The sequence below is a fragment of the Eptesicus fuscus genome, chromosome 17 (genome assembly GCF_027574615.1).
Source record: "Eptesicus fuscus isolate TK198812 chromosome 17, DD_ASM_mEF_20220401, whole genome shotgun sequence".
Lineage (NCBI taxonomy): Eukaryota > Metazoa > Chordata > Mammalia > Chiroptera > Vespertilionidae > Eptesicus > Eptesicus fuscus.
This window is the reverse complement of record NC_072489.1, coordinates 55,294,548-55,310,862: the sequence shown is the minus strand read 5'-3', so window position 1 is coordinate 55,310,862 and position 16,315 is coordinate 55,294,548. Positions and strand designations below refer to the sequence as shown.

General features: G+C 46.0%; 1 long non-coding RNA gene across 2 annotated transcripts; it reads right to left on the bottom strand.

Annotated features, from left to right (window-relative positions):
* Positions 1 to 2,023: 2,023 nt before the first annotated feature.
* On the bottom strand, positions 2,024 to 16,287 carry LOC114232523 (uncharacterized). 2 transcript variants are annotated; one of them, XR_008558689.1, is made up of 4 exons: positions 16,040 to 16,287; positions 15,344 to 15,540; positions 9,132 to 9,436; positions 2,024 to 2,345 (listed from the first exon to the last, which is right to left on the bottom strand). It is a non-coding gene; the product is annotated as an uncharacterized LOC114232523 (long non-coding RNA). The 2 variants fall into 2 exon arrangements; XR_008558688.1 differs by lacking the exon at positions 2,024 to 2,345 and having other exon boundaries at positions 9,105 to 9,436.
* Positions 16,288 to 16,315: the final 28 nt, after the last annotated feature.

The following is a 16,315-nucleotide window of genomic DNA, read 5'->3' as shown; positions in this document are numbered from 1 at the left end:
GCCTAACCAATGGTTAAGGACAATAGGGGGGTGGGGACATCTGTGGGGAGGGGTGTGGGATGGGAATGGGGGGATGAGGACAAATATGTGACACCTTAATCAATAAAGAAATTTAAAAAAATAAAAAAATAATAAAAGAAAAGAAAAAAGAAAGAAACATCACTGAGAGAGAATCATTGATTGGTTGCCTCACGCCTGCCCCAGACTGGGGAGTAAGCCCGCAGAATTGAACCCGGGACCCTCCAGTGCACAGGCGGATGGATGCCTTATCCACTGAGCCAAACCAGCTAGGGCTTCCCTTTTCTTCCCTAATCTCCTTACCCGCCCTATCCCAGGCAAGGAACCGAATTTGGTGTTTGTCATTTTACTAAATGTTTTCAACTTTTGATATAAGTGTGTTTCACTCAATGAAATACTGTACTCCTTTAAAAATTTTACACCAATGCAACAAATAGCTAACATTTATTGAGTGGCAGGCGCTGTTCTAAGTGTTTTACTTGTATCACTTCCTTACATCCTCACTATACCCCTGTATATAAATCCTGTGATGACCCCGTTTACAGGTGAGGACACTGAAAGGTGGCACAATTTACCCAGGGTCACACAGCTTGCTAGTGGCGGTGCCAGGATGTGGACGCCAGCAGAGGGTCTCTAGCCACACACCAGATCACGGTGCTACACAGCCCCCTGTTCAGTAGCACATTGTCTGTAATTGCTTGTACAATGCTGGCCCCCAATTTATATTTTTTACAGATATACCTAAGTTAATAGAGCTCTGGTTCAATAATTTAAACTATTATGAAAATATGATTGGTTTCATTGTCTGTTAATGGACATTGTTTCCAGTTTTTCACTTTACCATCAGTTCTGCTGCATTTTGAACAAGTCTCCTTGTTCTACCTGCTCTTGACCTTGGGACATTCTATATCATGAAAGCTCAAATACCATTATTTCCCTAAACACGGGCAAAACTAATCTCTCTCTCTTTCTCATCCAGAATCTAATAGCATTTGGGCACAGAGCTAGGAATGGAGTACATGTAGCTCTTCTGTTTCTCCCATTGGACTAAACTCTTGGAGGGCAGCATCCTGAACTACGCACCTTTGGATTCTCTGTGCTTACTACTGTAGTAAATAGTTGTTAATATTCCTTGTTCTCAGAGAAAACATGTATGTAATAGGGGCTGAGGAGTGAGACACGGATTCAGAATCAGTTTGGAAGCCAAGAAGACACTTGCACTCAAGTTTCGTTGGCCTTTGTAATTTTCAGCGAGGTTCTACAGATAAATAGATCCTATTGTGGATTTGCTTTAACAATCTCAACAATACATCAGCCTGAATCAACCTGCACCTCAAATACCTGCTTTTGTTGAAACACACATGCGCACAAATATGCACGTGCAAGGATGTTCATGCAGAGCTGCCAGTAATAGCGAAAATGAAAATCACCTAAATCTCTATTAATAAAGAAACTGAAAAAGTTGATGGCATATTCCATATTACAGTCATTGAGAGAGTGAGGCAGACATATTTGTACTAACTCACTATGATCCCATATGTATGTAAAACTCCAAACCAATATGTATTTAATTTTTTATTTTTAAAAAATCTTTATTGTTGAAAGTATTACATATGTTCCCTTTTCCCCGCAATGACCTTTTCTAGCCCATGCCCATCCCCACCCCACGCTTTCACCACCCTATTGTCTGTGTCCATGGGTTATGCATATACGCATACAAGTTCTTTGGTTGATCTCTTCCCACCCACCCGCCCTCCCACACCTTCCCTCTGAGATATATATATCATTGGAGATATGCACACCCCGCTGCTGACAATGGTTAACTCAGAGGAAGGGTGTGGGGGAACCATGTGCAGGAGGGTTTGGGGCTGTGCACCTGTGTAAGGGTGGCGTGAAGGGACAGTGACCACCGTACTGTAAAGGTATCTTAAGTCCAAAAAACAAAGCAGGCGACTTCATTGAATATAACAGAACTTATTGTAAGGTAATTTACTTACAGGGAAGATTGAGTCGGGATGGAAGAGACGACTCAGTAGTCTACACAGATTATTTCCCCCTGCTCTACAGTTGTTACAGTAAATGTTCTCTAGTACAGCTGAACTAATGATTGACAAGGCAAAGGGACAAAGAATGTAGCTTGAGCCAGGAACCATACCCCCAGGTGGTCTTATGATGGATAATTGCTTACAATTGATGCCAGTACCTAGTTTGATATTTATCTCGGTTGCTATGTCATTCTGGCCATTTACTGACAGGAATCTTGGTTATAGGATACAGCTAATCATTAACTATGAGGCGTTGGTGCTGGCTGAGACTCAGCATGGAAACTAGGGAGAAATTAGAGGGCACACAAAGATGGGGTCAGCTTTGTTTACATCAACATCTATATAGTACTTCAAACATTATGAACTATATAAATAAAATTCCTATATATTTATTTATTTTTATTTTAAAAAATATATTTCATTGATTTTTACAGAGAGGAAGGGAGAGGGATAGTTAGAAACATCGATGAGAGAGAAACATGGATCAGGTGCCTCCTGCACACCCCCTACTGGAATTGAACCTGGGACCCTTCAGTCCACAGGCCGATGCTCTATCCACTGAGCCAAACCGGTTAGGGCGAAATGCCTATATATTTAGAAGTGTATAATATAAATGTCTATATTTACAAATACTTATAAGTGTATATATTTAGTACATTATGCATAATAAATGTACTATATGTAAGGTCCATAACTGTAAAAAGTGTCATTGGAAATATTGAAGATAATAACATTCTAACAGATGCTAATGAAAAAGTTTTCTCTAGGTAGGTAAGACTTCAGCAGTTTTTTTTCTCCTCCTTTTATTTTTATTTCATAATTTTATTTTCTGGGGCAGAGGCGTTAGAAAGTATATTCTCAGGCCCTCCATTCTGTTCCCTTCAGGAACCAAGGCTGAGAAAGAAGACGAGGTGGGAGAGGGGGGAGGGTAAAGCACCCCCTCCCGGGCAGGACCCGGTTAGTCAGAGAACAGGCTGGTGAAAGACTTCCGCAGGTTGCTGATGGTTTTGGTCATGGCCTCGTCTTCGCTTGGGGTCCCACGCTGGGAAGCGTCCGATGTGCTGAGGCTGTTAGGGACCGGGATTTGTGGAGATGGGGGTGGAGTGGGGCTGGCTTCTTGGCCTCTTCGCCCCGTTGGGAGGTGCTGCGGCCCTGCACAGGGGGCCTGGGCTGTGAAGGGAGGGTGGCACCAGGCTTGCAGACCTGGATGCCCGGGGCAGCTGTGGAGAGCCTGGTCACCTCTGCTGCTGTGGGGATCCCGACTCGGGGCTCAGGGGTTGCTGGCTTTGTGGGGAGAGCCTCTGCTGGGAGGGGCTCCCAGATCTCGAGGGCTGAGGAGACTGAGCTTGGCGAGGGCCCCCTTGCGTGGGTGGGCGTGGCTTGGGCTGTCCCAGGGGATTTTGCTGGTTTAGCCTGTGGAGCCCAAGGCCTGGGGCCTGGGGGGGAGGGGGGGGAGGGCACTGTGCCCCCTGGCATCAGGAATTGGCTCATTTTGGAAACAACAGGTGGTCCATCAGCTGTTTGTCCTCTTCCACATGCTCTCCAATCAGGGGCATTGAGCTGTCCATCACAGGGTGGAGGGGAGCCCAGTCCAGGAGTCCTCATCCATTGATTGCCGGCCCCCTGTCTGGATGGGAGCTCCAGGAGACAGGGTTCCCCGCTGTGTCCCCACCCCCTGGCTCAGGGCTGGCACCCAGGATTGGGGTGCAGTGGTGAAGGAATGAACACTGTGTGCGCCAAACCCGAGTTCATGTCCGTTGGTCCCCGGAGGAGATGCAGAGGCTGGAGGGCCAGGAGGGGTCTCAAGAAACGCAGGGGAGAAACCAAGATGGCGGCATAGGTTAAACACCTAACCTACAGCCGGGCACAACAATTTCAAAAATACAAGAAACGCAGGAAGGCCTGGGGTCCACCCTGGATCTGAAGCTCGCAGGGCACCTTAGGCGGCAGGCGATCGGCTGCCCCTGGAGCCGCGTGGCTCCGGCCTGGGAGCCAGTGTGCAGGCCCGTAGTTCTGCACCTTCAATGTCCCCCGAAAAGGGCCACTGGGGGAATGTCAGGTGTGGTGGCAGCCAGAGGGAAGCCATTCCTGGATCTGAGGGAGAGCTGTTTTCAGGGGAGGACTACACTTACAAATATCCACGCAACTGCTCGTGGGAGCTTCCTCCCTTCACCTCCGAGGGCAGCCACTCCCTGGGCAGGGCTGTGATTTCCTCCTGGCACAGCTGGAGGAGAGCAGCAGGGCTCCCACCCATCAAGTCACCTAGTCCTGCCCACTGTGGGTCCCACGGTCTCCTGGCCACGAACAGCTAGTCCTCCAGGCCACATGCTTCCCATCAGCTTTATTTCGTAATTTTAAAAAATACTGTATTGATTGCTTCCAATAGTTCACATTTTAAAATCTCTGAAACTGGGATGCATCCTACAATTGTAATTGTGAGTGCTCTTTTCTTCTTAATGGTACACAAAATGACATGTTCAGTCATTGATGGCATTTCTAGATTTGATGAAACATGGTAAACAGAAAGAAATGAGAAACTATGGCTGGGCTGGTGTGGCTCAGTGGTTGAGCATTGACCCATGAACCAAGAGGTCATCAGTTCCATTACAGCCGATTCGATTGATTGGGGGGAAGGGAGGGAGTGTGTGCAGGAGACAGCCGATTAATGGTCCTCTCTTTTTTTGGGCGGGGGGGTCCTCTCTTACCCATGTTTCTATCTCTCTATCCCTCTCCCTTCCTCTCTCCCTAAAAATCAATAAAAACACTTCTTTAAGGAGAAAATATGTTAAATCTATGTAACCCAAATCTCCGATCTTTCTCCTTTTACCAAGGTACTTTGCTGAATTGTACAGACAGACATTTAGCCCAAAACATGTAGTATAATTTTGGCTGGGAGAATCATTTCCCATTAACTTAGCAAGATTGTAGAATCTGTAAAACTCGATCTCCCTCCCTTGCTCAGAGTGCAAACATTTGCACAACAGGCTGTGACATGGGCTCAAGGGTGGGGAGATGGATACAGGCATAACCATAGCAGAGTTCTTGCCTGTGACTGCCTCACAATCAGGTGGGAACACAGAAAGGGGGAGGGAAGGCATGACCAGAGATCTTGCTTCTGGGATTTCTGACCTGGAGATCCACACTTGAGGAGAGAGAAAAAGAGGCGGAGCAGGGTGAAAGTGTGTTCGGTGAATGGCCTCTCCCTGCCCCTGGTGGGGCTGTTCATGCTGTGTCTTCAGGAGTCCCTGACCCTAAGTATTTCCTCAATGAATGTGTTAGGGAGCAGCTCCACGTGGCCAAGGCCTGTAGGTGCCACCTTTGTCTCTGGCACATAGGGGCACTCAGAAAATAAATGAGGATAAAGACAGCGGTCAATAGATTCTAAAACAAAGTTGTTACTGGCCGAAACCGGTTTGGCTCAGTGGATAGAGCGTCGGCCTGCGGACTCAAGGGTCATGTACCTTGGTTGCGGGCACATCCCCAGTGAGGGGTGTGTAGGAGGCAGCTGATCGATGTTTCTCTCTCATCGATGTTTCTAACTCTCTGTCCCTCTCTCTTCCTCTCTGTAAAAAATCAATAAAATATATTAAAAAATAATAAAATAATAAAATAAAACAAAGTTGTTAGAAGGTGGTGGGTACAGGTAGGGAAGGCTAATGAAGGCAGTGGCCAAGCTCGGATGCAGTGGGACACAGCGGGTAGAGAGGTTATCCATGGGTAGGAGGGAAGGTGAGAGGAATTGATGCCACCCTGCCTCCCATTTCACCACTAGGTGCTGCCAGACCTGCCAGACAGGTTCACCAGAGGTAAGGGGAAAGGAAAAAGGGGTAGAGAGAAGGAAGGGAGGTATTCCCAGCCTTTAGCAATAAGACTGTTGAACTGTCACAAACGGAAGGAACTGGGATGTGGAAACAGACAAACCCGAATTCTAGTCCCAGCTCTGCCATCTTAGTTATGAAACCTCACTGTGTTGCCTTCCTTCTCTGTGCTTGTTTTCTCAGTGATCAAATGGAACTATTTATCCTGTCCTCTGTACCTCTTCCAATGAAGATCTGAATGATCAAAAAAGCCTTTATGCTATTTTTATAGATAGAGATAGCTTTGTGTAGGAGGTCCCCCAAATCAGCCTCAGATTCAATGATTTGTTGGGGGACTCGCACGATTCAGCATATACTGTCCTCATGGCTATGATTTATGATTGCCAGAGAGTACCAAGTGAAATCAGCAAAGGGAAAAGGCACATGGGGTGGTGTCCAGAGAAAAGTAGACCCACGCTTCCAGAAGTCCTCCTCTAGTGGCATCACACAGGATACACTTAATTCCTCCAGCAACAAGTTGTGACAACACACATGAGAATTGTTGACCAGGGAAGCTCATTAAAGACCCAGTGCTCATTAGAGACTCAGGTTTTTTATTGGGGGCCAGTCCCGTAGGCATCTTCTGTCTAACACATATAAAAATTCCAGGCTCTCAGAAGGAAACATGGTCAGCATGAACCCCATTGTTTGTACAAAAAGTTTAGGCATAGTCAGTCACGCTTATAAATTTTGGGAATGGTGGGAGCACTCCTGAAATCAAAGTTGGCAGACACCAGCCAAGGGCCTACTTACCAGCAGATTTTCCTAAGCTATGTCCTGTTTGCACAGCCTGCAGGCTCATTGCTCCCCAGGAAAAGAGGAAGAAGTGGTTGGCACCAATGTGGGTTTGAAAAACGCCCAAACTGTCTTGGCATGTGGACAAGGGATTGTAAGGTGGTCACAGATGTTCTAATTCCCAGGTCCCTGGGAGCCAAATGGGCTCTTTTTATGTTTTTCCCATAATTGGGACTTAATGAGATTAGGCATGTGTCAGCTAAGAGAGCCATTGGAGTGGCAGCTCTTTCAAGGGTTTCCCGGCCAGCTTGGGGACCAGGAAGTAACCTCTGGAAGGAGCTTCTGTCAATTTCCCTGACATTGTCCTGAGGGTTAACTGGCTTCCAGCGTACGTGAGGCTTCCTGAACATTCCCCAAAGGAAGTAGTCCTTCTTGTGTCTCCACAGTTTCAGGGTGCTGATAATGGAACCTGAGTAGATCCCAGGCCCCAGGGAGCCTAGCTTTGGAGCTGTGTTGCATTGAAAGAAACAGTTCAGCAAGAAAACGGTAATTAAAATAAATTCAGATCCTTATCTACATTTTTCAAAGAACATTAAAGAGGATAAAATTCATTACCTACAGTGATTTTTTTTTTTAGAGAGAGAGAAAGGGAGAGAGGGAAACATTGATTTGTTGTTCCACTTATTTATGCATTCATTGATTGATTCTTTTTTTAACATATATTTTTATTGATTTCAGAGAGGAAGGGAGAGGGTGAGAGAGATAGAAACATCAATGATGACCAGAGAGAATTAGTGATCTGCTGCCTCCTACACGCCCCCCACTGGGGATTGAGCCCACAACCCAGGCATGTGCCCTGGACTGGAATCGAACTCGGGACCCTTCAGTCCCCAGGCCAATGGTCTACCCACTGAGCCAAACCAGCTAGGGCTTCTCTTTCCTTTTCCTCACCATTGGCCTTTCCCCGTCCCTGTATTCTTCCTCTTTTCTTATCTCAACCCTTTCTTACTTGAGTCTCCTACGCCACTTCTCCAGCTGTCTTCCCAACTCATTACCCTATGTACCTAATGAATATACTAGTAGGTGGCGGGGGGGGGGGGGGGGGAAGGAAAGGTAGGGATGAAAGCTATCAGAATATTAGAGTAGCTAAGGGGGCAGAAAGAGGCTATAAATATTCCATGCATTGATTTGTCCCTCTTCTATGCATATATGAGAAAATTGTCTCTAGAGAGCTTGTGTCAGGGATTATGCTGAGTGCTGCAGGTAGCATCTGATTGAAACCTCAACCAAACTTATCATGCCTATTACACAGATGATAAAACTGAGGCTCAGAGAGATTACTTGCCTAAAGTCATAGTGCTAGTAAATGGCAAAGCTGGGGTTTGAAGCCATGTCAAACTCCAAATGTGGCATGCTCACAGGATGAACTGAGATGCATTTGTAATCCAGTTCTCTAGGAAATAAAACATACCCCTAGTTCTAAAACACCAATGTGGAAGTGCTCTAACTCCAGGGACATGCCTGCATCTTTCCCCTCCCCCTCTTCTCTCCAGGTGCATTACACCTTTACCTTTCTCTCTCCTAAGCTCCAAGGGCCCCACTACTTTTGCCTCAGTAACTTGTTTCCTGAGCCCATTTCTTCTACCACTTACTTCTTCTACCTGTGACTGTCTAAATAAACTTTCTCTTAAGAGAAAAACAAACAGAACACCAATATGGAGCAGTCTCTGATTCCTTCTATGGGGCTTTGCTCAACAGTCTAAATTTGTACAGTTAAACCTACACAATTTGCCTTTGTCCTCCATTGAATTGTGCCTTTGTTTTCATTTCATGCAAGGCAAAATCACTTTAGAATTTTAGATTCCATTAGTGCTTCATTCTTCCTTCTTTGCTAATATGAAAAAACTGTTAAGGTCTCTGTATTAATTTTCTATTGCTGTGTAACAAATTACCACAAACTTAGTGGTAATTTAGCCTAGCCATTATGGCTCAGTGGTTGATTATCGACCTCTGAACCAGGAGGTCATGGTTCAATTCCTGGTCAGGGCACATGCCAGGTTGCAGACTCAATCCCTAGTGTGGGGTGTGTAGGAGGCAACCGATCAATGATTCTCTCTCATCATTGATGTTTCTATGTCTCTTTCCCTCTCCCTTCCTCTCTGAAATCAATCTATATATATATAAAAGCCTAAACGACTGTTATGACCGGTCGACCTGTCGCTTATGACATGCACTGACCACCAGGGGGAAGACGCTCAACACAGGAGCTGCCCCATGGTGGTCAGTGTGTTCCCACAGCCAACCTCCCACAGCTGGCCAACCTCCCAGGGTCCCTCCCCCTGGCCAGCCTGCCCCAATCAGCCCTGATCACCAGCCAGGTGGAGGGACCCCACCCGTGCACGAATTTGTGCACTGGGCCTCTAGTAAAGATATATTTTAAAAAATAAAATAAAACAACACCCATTTATTAGCTCACAGTTCTGTAGTTCATAATTCCAGGTGTGGCAGGATTGGGTTCTCCATTCAGAGTTTTGTCAGACCGAAGTCCAGGTGCTGGTCAAGCTGCATTCCTTTCTGGAGGCTCTGGGGAAGAATTTGCCTCTACACTCATCCAAGTTGTTGATGGAATTCAGATCTTCGCAGTTGTAGGACTGAGGTCTCTGTTTATTGGCTGGCTGTTGGCTGGCAGACTGCTCTCAGCTTCCAGAGGCCATCTGCAATTCCTTGCCATGTGGCTCCCTCCATATTTCCTCCCATGCTTGCTTTGAATCTCTTTGAATGCTTTAAAGAGATTTAAAGGGATCATGAGTTTGGTCAGACCAACCCAGATAGCTCACCTTTCTTGTCAATTGTAACATGTATAACCTAATCACAGGAATAATAACATATCATATTTACAGTTCCAGGTATTATACAAGGTGGTGTCTTGGGGGGTGGGGAGCCTCTTAGAATCTGCCTACCACAGTCTCCATTCCTTTATTTATTCCGTAAGAAATAAGGTGAGCCCCCAAATTCAGGGGTCCTGGTAGAACATGAATCATACTCAGGAGCCAGGCAGCAGGACAAATACCTTTACTCCTGCAGGAGGGTGCGCTGGACATGGTCTGGGAGCACGCGCACACTGAGCAAGCAGTCTGCTCCACTTTTTCATTCTGATGCACGTGACCTGTCCCTCACTCTTGATTGGAGCTCAAGCACACAGTCTTTCTCAAGTGGCTAATTTGAAGGGAGGGGTTGGCCTTTGCAGTTCAAGATGGTGGCCCTCAGGGGAGCTGCAAGTCATGTGGACAACATGGTGGCTGCCAAGTCACATGGGCCAAAATGGCGGCTGTCTAAACTGTTCTTTGACAGAAAAGAATACTTGTTTATTCTCACAATTCACACATCTCATGTTTATGGAGTGCCTTCCCTGAGGTAGGCATAGTTCCAGGCATTGGGGAAACAATGGTGAACAAGACAAGCTTGGTCCCTTAAAGCTTACCATCTAGTGTGGTGAGACAGACAACCAAGGAGACTAAGAAAACTATCAGTTAGCAATGAATGCTCTGCTGAGAACTGACATAGGGTAGAATTTAGATTTATATTGGGTGTCAGAAGAGGAGAGGAAATCCCTGACGAGGGGCCATTTTAGTTGCTCCCTGAGAAGATAACACACTGAAAAGACCATGTAAAGGCTGTCTAATATCCACAGACCCAAGAGCAAAGCCCACACCCTGTGGTTCCAGGGTTCCTTCTAATCATATTTTACACATTTAACAGAGACGCCTGTTTTCAAACCACACCCAAAACCACTGTGCACAGTGTCTTACTCATTCTGTTTTCTTCACCCTATTGTTTTGTGTAGCTTTGGGATTAATCTCCTAAATTCCCAAGCAGGATCTGGGCTTCAAGGCATGCCAACAATGGCATGTGTAAGTATGTGCTCCAATTCCCACAAACATGCCTCTAACTTCCCCTCAGTGCTCTCCTGGAGTCTGGCAAAATACTAATGGATGAAGACTCTTGGGTGTATGTATTTGTACAAACACTGCCAGGACACCTTTCTGCTAAAAATATACTCAAGTGAATCTGCATCCCAATTTCCTGCTTTCAATTTGCAGAACCTAAAGGTTCCGTGAGAACTGCCTGGCCCAGGCACAGTGCACCATCGGCCCTTGGTTCACCACTGTTGGAAAGATTTCCAATCCCAGTTGGACACCTGTATGGTTAGGAATGCAAGGCTATGAGGTTTTAGACCCTGTTTGTTATCACGAAGCTGGAACCATCAGGTGCTCTGAAGCATACACTAAAAAAAAACACCTTTCTGGGAGTTGACCATGTGCCAGGTGCTGTCCATACACTAAGATGAACCGTCCCAGTCATTAGCTTCAAGGGACTTCCAGGGTCAGAGGGGAGAACAACGTGCAGATGGGCAATTATAATATAGGAGGCTTGCTTTAATCAATTAAGTCATTTTTTTCAACAAATATTTACTGAGTACTTCCTCTGTGCCAGGCAGTATAGATATCAGAGATACAGCAGTTGAACAAAACAGAAACAAATCCCTGCCCTCGTCAAACTTATTATAGTCTAGACAGCAAAGACAAACTCATAAAATACATTCGGGATCAGATGGTGATAAGCAAATAAATGCTATGGAGGAAAATTTTTTTTTAAAGAGAAAGGTGGCCCTAGCCAGTTTGGCTCAGTGGATAGAGCTCAGTCAGCCTGTGGACAGAAGGGTCCCAGGTTTGATTCCAGGTCAAGGGCACATGCCCTGGTTGTTGGCTTGATCCCCAGGAGGGGGCGTACAAGAGGCAGCTGATCAATGATTCTCTCTCATCATCATTGATGTTTCTCTCTCTCTCTCTCCCTCTCATTTCCTTTCTGAAATCAATAAAAATATATTTTTTAAAAAAGAGAGAAAGGTGTTTGGAAGTGTGAGAGGAAGGTAGGTTATTTCATTAAAGAGTTGAGGGGAAGACATCATTGAAAAGGTGACACTGATGTGGAATGGGAGGGACAAGGGGAAGGGGAGGAGTTGGATAGGGCCCTACAGGTCATTATAAGGACTTTGACTATCACTGCATGAGCTGGGGAGCCACAGAGGGTCTTGATCGGGGGCCTGACATGATCATCTCACTTTTGTTCTGAAAGTACTCCCCTGCTTGCTATATGGAGAGTAAAGAGAAGGGAGCGAAGGGTAAACAGGAAGATAAGTTAGCAGGTCATTATACACGCCAGGTGAGAAATGAGGGTGACTGGGACCAGAGTGATAGCTGTGGAGGCAGCTATGGGACTTGTTGAAGGATTGCTTGGATGTGGGGATGTGACAGAAAAAGTAGTCAAGGATGTCTCCAACATTTGTGGCTTGAGCAAGCGTAAGAACAAGGCTGCCATCCTTTTACGTGGGACAGATGACAGGAGCAGCAGGGTGGAGGCAGAAGACACCAGGAGTCTGGTTTGGGGCAGGTTGGGTTATGCTGTGTGTCAAACACTTAATGGATGTGTCAAATAGGCATCTGGGTGTGAGACTGACTGGCTTTCAGGAGAGAGGCCAAGCGCTGGAGATGCAATTTTGTAACTTATAAACATAGAGGTGATGTCTAAAGCCATGAGCTAGAAACAGGAGATGGATGTAGTTAGAGGGAAGAGGTCCAGGGGCGTGGCCCTGGCACTTTTCAACCTTAGAGGTCAGAGTGGTGAGGAAACATCAGCAAAGGAGGCTGGGTATTCAGAGAGGCAGGAAGAAAATCGGGAAAGGGTGAGCCTGGGAGCCAAGTGAAGGAAGTGTTTCAGGAAGGATGGCATGATGAACCCTGTGTGTGAGCAGAGATGGAACCCAACGCATTAGTACATAGGAGCTGGATTCATTTTATTTATTTATTTTGTAAATACATATTTATTGATTTCAGAGAGGAAGGGAGAGGCAGAAAAAGGAAACATCAATGATGAGAAAGAATCATTGATTGGCTGCCTCCTTCACTCCCCCTACTGGGGACTGAGCCCTCAACCCAGGCATGTGCCCTGACAGGGAATCAAACTGTGACCTCCTTGTTCACAGGTTCAATGCTCAACCACTGAGCCACGCCGGCCGGGCTCGCTAGCCTTTTTTGAGAGCATCCTATCTGCCTGATTCTCTGCGAGGCATTAGTGACACAATGGTGCACAACACAAAGATGGCCCTTCCCCTCTCTAAGTGTACAATCTGCAAGAAATTATACTGAAGTATGGTCAGTGCAGGCAGGATGTTGTTAGTGCTCATTGCCTTGGCATCTAAACTTATTGGGGGCCAGGGGAGAATCCTGGAGGAAGTGACGTTTAACCTGAAGTATAAATAGGTGGCTGTCATCAGAACAATAACTGGATGGTGGTGAAGAATGTTCCAAGTGAAGGATGGCATGCCTCCCTTTAGAGGTGGGAGAGAGAGCTGTCTAAGGCACTGAAAGACTCTGGGTGTGGTGAGACATGGGCCTGGAGAGACAATGGGGGCTTAGAGGGGAGTAGTGTCTCCGTCTTCATAAAGCTTCTGGCAAGTGCTTCAAGTCTTTCTCTCTCTAGAAAGCAAAGTCCAAGGAGGCAGGAACCACATCTGCCCTGGTCACTGCTGTGTACCTATAGGTGCTTGCTTCCTGTGTGTGGCACATGGTACGCACTTGATAAAGGTTTGTTGAATGAATGTATAACCGTGAATCTTAGTTTACCTCTCTGAAATTTATGTTCATCAATATAAATATCATCATTACAGCATTCTTATAAACAAAACGATGAATGTAAAAGCATTCTGTAAACTCTAAAAGATAATACTTGTTTTAAAGCTGTTAAGATATTATGTTGCAAATATGTATAAGGTAGTACCTCTGTTTCACCCTTAACAACTGTTTTTTTTGAGAATCTTATTTACTCCCTTCAAGTCAGAAAACCCCCCAAAATATCATATTAAGAGAAATTATCCAGTCATATGTAGTATAAAAGTAGCTTCATTAAGAAAAAAAATCCTTCATCAAGCTGATCACTTCCTCTTACCATTTCCTAAAGTGGTTTCTAACATATTCAGGTTGCTTATTTTCTCACTAGAGGCTCGGTACATGAAATTTGTGCACTCGGGGGTGGGGGTGTCCCAGCCTGCACCCGCTCTCAGTCTGTGAGCCCTTGGGGGATGTCTGACTGCCGGCTTAGGCTCGCTCCCCACTGGGAGCAGGCCTAAGCCAACAGTCGGACATCCTTAGCACTGCCACGGAGGAGGGAGAGGCTCCTGCCACTGCCGCTACACTCACCAGCCATGAGCCCAGCTTCTGGCTGAGCAGTGCCCTCCACCCCCAGGCCCCCCCACCCCCTCCCAGTGGGAGCGCACTTAACACCAGAGGGCAGCTCCTGCATTGAGCGTCTGCCCCTGGTGGTTAGTGCACATCACAGCAACCGGTCATTCCCCCATTTGGTTGATTTGCATATTAGCCTTTTATTATATAGGATAAGTGAGCATTAATCAACAGCAAGTTGTTTTTCTCCTGGCCCAGGATAGATCCTATCTTGTATCACCTGCACCAGTGAATCAAGTCCTTAAAAGTAGGCATCTTGTATCTTTTTATTCCCAGCATCTAATATTATGGCTGTTAGTTGGTACTGAATACCTGTTGGTTGAATTTAATAGGTAAATTTATCCTGGAAATTGGCATTATACCTTTACTTTTCACAAATACAGTACTAGACTCTAAATAACTTTACTTAGTGCACTTAAATGATCATTGGTTATCACCAAATGCTTCACAGGTTTTAACTTGAAAGAGAAAAGGTAAAGAAACAGAGATACTGGATTTCATTTACCTCCCAATTTTCTAGTGTTTGCCTTGTTTTAGGTCTGACAAATAATGAGTATTAATTAATGAGGTCATTTTATTACCGTTTTCATTCAGATATGATAATGGTAAGATTAGAATGTTGGAAAGCTTTTTCTGCTATTTAGGCCAGGTTCCCTTCTATTTTATTCTGTTACGTCTCTCTATGGCCTACTAGTTTTTTACCTACAGTATTTAAAAGCTGCATTTGCTCTTATGTGTAGCTCTGTAATTTTGATTTAATTATTATATACACACACACACACACGAGTCTCTTGATCCTGCCCATAAAACAGTTCCTACAGCGTCTTAGTACTTGTTGCTCAACGCTGTCTGGCTCTTACGTTTTTGGGAGTAAGCTCAGACATTTGGAGTGGTTTAAACATTTTGGAGGAAGACCTCTCTGAAATTTATAATCTTTTTTAGAATTTGTGATTTATTTTTTTGTCTATGCATTTCCCAAAATTTTTTTCACAGTGATAAATTTACATTTAAATAGAAAACAAACAAACAAACACCACACACACCTCTTTGCTGAGGCAGAAAAAATGAGGGGAAATCCTTTGTGTGTGTATATACTATGGTTTTCTCGTTCATTAATGTAGTACTCATTAATTCACACATACCCTCCATTATTACAAAATGTGTAATACAAGTTGCAATAATTTATTCCACTGCTGCTTTCTGAATTTTCCTTCTGAAGTCATCTTAATTTCAGACCAAGGGCTTGAGCAATTACATTCGGTTTAAGTGGCTTTCAAACTCTAGGTGTAGATAACGTTTGCACATTAAGGTTATGAATCAACAATAAAGACTGCAGCAAAAGGCCTGTAATACGATTGATTTTCTTGTCACTAACGCTTATTTTTCTTACGTTTGCCATGTGTGCTGAATGTAAAGGCGACAACACTCCACGTATTTGTTCTGCTGCAGCGCTTTTGCCCTCTGCCAGGTTGCTGTCACTGGTCTGTCCCCATCTTTAAGGTCTCGGCTCCCCAGTAGCCTTGTCTGGGAGCGCCCCCCTCACTCAGGCAATCTCTGTCACCAACGTTTTTTATTTTTAAAAAATACCTTTTAGAGAGGAAGGGAGAGGGAGAGAGAGAAACATCAACGATGAGAATCATTGATTGGCTGCCTCCTGGAGGCCCCATATGCAACCGGGCATGTGCCCTTGAGTGGAATCGAACCCGGGACCCTTCAAGTCCGCAGGCCAACGCTCTATCCATTGAGCCAAACCAGCTGGGACTCACCAACGTTTTTATTTTACCTACATAGGAAATGAGCTTGCTTCTGCAGTTATCTACTGCATCGCTCCTCCCCATGCTAGTCCGTGATGTGACGGGCCCCCACTTTTCCCGGGGGTGAGCTGCGCTGACCTGAAGATACCCGCTCAGTGCATTTCCGTTAACCGGATCCATTCCGCATTTTCCCTCAGCCAAGACGGGCCATTCCCTAGGCGGATGGACCTGACTGATTCTAACTTTGCACGACTCCGCACAAACCACGGTAAAAATAAATCTGTGCGGACGCCTGCCTTCTAGGGAGGCGGACACTCTGACCCAAATCTCACCTTTCCCAGCCCGACTGTCGCCTGAGCGGCGAGGGGCCTGAGAATCGCTCCCCTCGCATTAAACCTCGGAGTTCCAAGGGGGCATCTAAGAGCGCGGATGGCGCCAGCCGCCGCCACGTCAGCCGACGCGCGTAAAGCCAGCGCGCCTGCGCGCGGGAGACGGGTGGTGCGCACGCGGAGGCCCGCCCCCTACATCCGGGGCCTGGGCCGCGGCGCCGCCGCCGCGCGGAGGTCACGTGGGCCCCTCCTTTCCATCGCTGGCTGGCTGTCTGGGCG